Source organism: Poecilia reticulata, linkage group LG5 (genome assembly GCF_000633615.1).
Source record: "Poecilia reticulata strain Guanapo linkage group LG5, Guppy_female_1.0+MT, whole genome shotgun sequence".
Taxonomy (NCBI): domain Eukaryota; kingdom Metazoa; phylum Chordata; class Actinopteri; order Cyprinodontiformes; family Poeciliidae; genus Poecilia; species Poecilia reticulata.
This window is the reverse complement of record NC_024335.1, coordinates 1854782-1860330: the sequence shown is the minus strand read 5'-3', so window position 1 is coordinate 1860330 and position 5549 is coordinate 1854782. Positions and strand designations below refer to the sequence as shown.

The window sequence follows — 5549 nt, the reverse complement described above, 5'->3', positions numbered from 1 at the left end:
AGGAACTTGACCGTCCTCAGCATCCTGACACGCAGAGCATTCAGTCTCCAGATGAACTAAGCTGTCAGAGACATTCACCAAATACTTACACAAATTGAGAATTGTACAACGTATTGTCTCAGATGGGCTGAATATAAATGCACACCACACTTTTCAGATTTTTACCTGTATAAAAACGTACATACCACATATTTTCCTTCCCTACTACACACCACTTTGTGTTTCTATGCCACATGAAATCATTCATCAGGCAGGGAAAAGTGAAATGTTAATGTAAATTGCATCATCAGTCACACTGCAGAGTTTTCCATGTAAATTTCTAACAGGTTATTATATTTGTCAGAGGTCAATGTTGGTGAGAGTGCTGACTCCCATCAGGCTGACTGACCACAGAAAGCTGATTCAATCCCACAGTTCTTTCACAATGAACTATTGTATCAGTGGAGGCCAGGAAGTGAACATTTAGCACAAAGTCTAGCATTAGCATCAGAGCTTGAAAGGGAGAATGTGTGAGAGCTGCAGCTCCTCCTTGTGGTGATTAACAGGCATGTCAACATGACTAAAAAATACAACAAATACCAGACTAAACATTAATATGAAAAGAACAAAATATTATCTGTAGCAATGTTTTAGGGATGATAAAACAACCCCCTTGTTGAAATGTGTGCCTCTCCTGACTGCTGTCCTGCTGCCTCTACATTTGTAGGTTATTTCTGACAATAGTTTCAAACTGAAACATGTTCGCTGTGGTTCCCACATTAAAAACAGAGAAAAAAGCCTCAGTTTGTGCTGCTGGTTCCCTCTATGTTTTGTGCTCATTTTCTTGTGTGAGCACAATAAAACGTAAATTTACACATGAATACTTGCAAAATGTCTCCAAAATTAGATCAAACTAGACCATCAAAGAGGAAAATGAGATATTTCTTGGAACTTATTTCAACTGAACACATTCTGTTTTGGATCAATCCCTTCTTCATTTAAAAAAAAAAAAAGCTAAGATATGCAATCTTAAAAAACATTCAGCAAATTAGAGATTGTTATTCGTGTGTTAAAGCTGTTTTGATGGAATCACCTCATGACATGACGTGTTATTTTAAAGGTTTATCCAGTCATTCAAGGAGCAGGCAGAAAACGTAGAAGCAGTTTTTTTTAGTTGTGATCAGACCATCAAACTTTCCTTAGAAACCTGAGAGCGAGTGGAAGCAGAGCCCGCTGTGTGTCTGTGTGTTTGTGATGAATGTTTGATTGTGTCAGGGGAGATTTATGACATATCTGGAGCAGAAACAGACACTTTGCTCATTAGGGGAAAAGGAAGGTGAGGGATGGATGAACGATGAAAAGGCGAGGGGGAGGACAGACGGATGGATTAGGGATAGACGCAGATACGGAAGGAAATAATTACAATCAGGAAGAAAATGAATAAACGATTTGCAATGTGAACATTGAAAGGACGCAAACATTATAAAAAGAACTAAGAAGTGGAGGAAAAATACGTGAGAGGAAAAGAAAGCGTGAATCATCTCTCGCCTGTCTTACCTGCTCATCCATGCAGGATTACATTCTTACTGCAGAAACGTCACCAACTGTGTCGCCTTGCAGCCCAACTTCTAATTATCTCACTGAATATTTATTTGGCCACTTGGGGACAATTACAGAGTTTGCAAGAACTAAACATGAAAATCACAATGAAACAATTGCAAAATTCCAGTTCTGGAGACTTTTACCCCCTTTATCCCAACATACATAAATTATATAAAACGTGGCCCATAAAAACCAACATCAGCGGAGGTGTTGGGACTTTATCGTTTTGAGAAAATGTGCTTAATTTCTTCATGCCCAGTGGCACAAAAATATATTTGTAGATAAGCCAAGCGCAGTGGGAAAAGAAACCGTGTGATAGGAGCTCAAAAACAATAATTTTAGACTTAAAGTGATTGAACTTTAGGGTTGTTATGCTAATTTGGTAATTATGCTGCAGGAGCTTTGAAAGGATTCAGGTAAACACAGCAGGGAGGAACATCAGAGCAGAAGGAAATCCAAAAGATTTCCCAAAGTGTTTCATATGTTTCCTCCTTCAAGTCTGAAACATTTTATATTTTTGGATTCGCGTCTGAAAACGCTGTGTGGTTCATGAACAGAGCAGAGTCAACAGTAAGTCTGAGCTTTTGAATGAAGATCACTGAGGCCTCGCTGTGACATCAGGACTTCAAACACTTCAGCAGATCCAGTTTTCCTGTGGAGACTCAGATTTACTCTCCACTAAGTCGTCAAATCTGCTTTGGAGTATTAAGAACAGGCCGATGTGGAAGGAGATCAGTAAGAACAGGATTGTTTTTACCTGCTCTGCAGGTACATAACGTCGCTCATTTGCTTCCAGTTGGTGGCGCCGTTTCTTCCATCCATCCATCCATCCATCCATCCATTTTCTTGCACCCTTGTCCCTCAGTGGGGTCAGGAGGTGCTGGTTCCTCTCCAGCTAGCGTACAGAGCGAGAGGCGGGGTCACCCTGGACAGGTTGCCAGTCTGTCGCAGGGCAACACAGAGACACACAGGACAAACACACACGCACACACACACACACACACACTCACACCTAGGGGCAATTTGGAGAGGCCAATTAACCTGACAGTCATGTTTTTGGACTGTGGGAGGAAACCGGAGTACCTGGAGAAAACCCACCATGCACAGGGAGAACATGCAAACTCCATGCAGAAAGACCGGGAATCGAACCCAGAACCTTCTTGCTGCAAGGCAACAGCTCTACCAACTGCACCACTGTGCAGCCTGGCGCCGTTTCTTGACTCGGTTAAAGCAGGTTGTTGGTTTGAATCCTGATCTGGGATAATTCTGCACATAGTTTGCATGTGAGTTTGATCTGGTTAAAAGCCACCATCTAAAATCATGACAGGATTTCAGACTGGAATTAAGAAAAAAATAAAACAGCTTTTCTCTTTGCCATTCTTATTTTTTTTTATTCTGACACTAAAAACATGATTACCTGCAAGCTGCACCGAGAACATAGTTTAGTTCTGGTTATATTTAATTAAAGTGTCACGTAAAAGTGATCATGCTTGCTTTTGTAAGATAATAAATAAATAAAATTAGACACATATGAGGCCCCTCATAGAAACACAAAATGCAAAAATGTTTCTGAACATACAAAACATTCATATTAGCCAAAATATGAAACTACAGACGACATGAACTGTGTGGTTTCTTGGATTTATACAAAACTCTATAGCTTTTGCAAACACACAATAATTTCCAGACTTTAATGAGATTTACCTGTAATTTTGTCACAGAGAAATCTGGTAAAAACTGGTAAATGGACATTAAGAAATAAATTAGATGACAGTTGATTATAAGAAGATCCACAATAGAGATCATAATTTGAGGTAAAAATCTCTTTGCAGTGATGATTTAACAGAATGTCCACTTTAAAACTGTCTGAGATCAAAGTGATAGAGAGAAAACCGGAATGAAGAATCAGCCAGGAGGGGAAATGAAACGTCCCTAATGCATATCTGTCCACTTTAAAGAGCTACCTGTTTACATCAAACCCTAAGAGCATTGTGTTAATCCACAGCTTCAACTCAACATGTAGTTTAATAAAACCAAAAAACTCTGGTTTCTGTTGCTGGAGTCCCTTTTCTGCAACAGAGAAGATCTGCACTAATTATTAAAGTTTTCTCCCAAACCATAGCCAGAGTGCTAAATGGGAAATAATTGTCCGAACAAAAAGAAAGACTTCCCATTAAAAGAACAGATCAGTAGGATAATTATTTAAACCTATTAGATCTTCACTGATGCAGCATGTTAGTCAGACAAACTGCAGAAGAATCACTGCAGGTTTCTTACTTTAAAGGTTCAGTTTACATCACCATCTCACGGTGCATTGAAGAGCCAGAGATGCCTTTGAAAACACAAAAATGTTTACATGACGAAACCAGTTTTTGTCAAGGTAAATTCCACAGATTTCAGAGAAAATTCTGTCAAAATTAAAAGTTTTTAAGTAACAGAAATGCTTGTGCATATACTGCAGATTTACTGTAAAAATACAGAAAATTTCCATTATGGATTAAGAGAAGTGCTGGTAAATTTAACATAAAAAATGCTGTTAAATTACGGAAAGCTTGTGCCCAGAATTTCCGTAAAAAAACAGTAAAATGTACTGGCAGAAAATTACCAGTACATTTTACTGTTTTTTTACGGAATTTTTTTTTACTGTGTGAAGTTTTACAGGATCTTTAAGTTGGACAATCTCAGCTTCCTTTGACCAGAATCAGGAAAAGTGCCGGTCACTCCGGGTGGTGCTAAACCCGTTTCAGATGCGAAGCGTCTTGGAAACATCTTTTGAAAATAAAACAAACAAATAAAAAAACACGTTTAATGTCAGCTAAACTGTGAACATTTTGGAAAACCTTTCCACATGTGAGCAGCACTTCTGCCATGGATGTGTCTGTATGTCAGGATGTTTAAAGATCTTCACTTTTTATCCTTTCACAGAAAGAAATGAAACAATAAAATTATCTACTGTGTTTGTACAACATTGGTATTTGAATGTTGATTTAATAACATCTAGAAGATTGTATTCACATTAAATGGCAGACAGTCTGTGATAAACCTTAAAAGAAGATGTTTATCTGTGTCTTGCAGATATTTGAGTTTCATTTTAATTGCTTTTCATTCATGTTCCACACTAAAAGATATTGATTCCTCGTTTTACACAGTGAAGAATTGTGTTTGATTTACGTTTCAGTGATTCATTTATTTATGCTGAATATTTTTTTTATGTGTTTTATCATTTAAATTTAAAATCTGTGTTTCACCTGTCTGGTTGGAACAGGAGCTCTTCTGTCTTTAACCAGAGCTGGACTGAGCTGCAGCTTTAAGCTCTGCTGGTCTTTGAGTCCAGTTTATCCCCATGAATTAATCCTGCAGCCTTTTCCTGAGTGACCGTTGCATGATGGGATCATTTGGTTTCTGTCCGTTTTGAGCCTATAGATTTCAGAAATAACGATTAAACCTGTCAGTTCTGTGATGAGCCGATTGTCCCGGTCAGCTGTTCATCAAACACCTTGAAGAAAAATCTCATGAATATCATTGGAGATCAGTTTTTACTTCACACGCAAAAATTAAGGCAGATTTACAACATAAAACACAACTGATCGACACAAAGACCGAAAAGGAGAGAAAAACTGGGGCAATAAAAGTCCCCAAGGCTTTAAGCTGCAATTTTCAATTTTTTGCATAATCAGGAGTGAAACTATACGACAAAGACTGAGAGAGAGAAAAAAGCTCAGGGAAAGATGGTGAGAATGTTCTAATTAAATTAGCACACAAAGAAAACGAGGAGGAGACCATCAGAAAACACGGATCAGCCACAGAACCGAACCAGGCTGGAAGCAGCTGACGGAGTGAGAGGCTGATTACAGGCAATTACAGTCACAGCGTTTACTCCCGTTTTCATCTGAGAGGGGAAACACACACACACACACACACACACACACACACACACACACACACACACACACACACACACACACGCA

The 5549-nt window shown here is 38.7% G+C and overlaps 1 protein-coding gene across 5 annotated transcripts in view; it reads left to right on the top strand.

Moving 5' to 3' along the window:
• The window catches only part of grip2b (glutamate receptor interacting protein 2b), a 196870-nt gene that overhangs the window by 126876 nt on the left and 64445 nt on the right, over positions 1-5549 (top strand). The gene's annotated exons all lie outside the window — the stretch shown is intronic.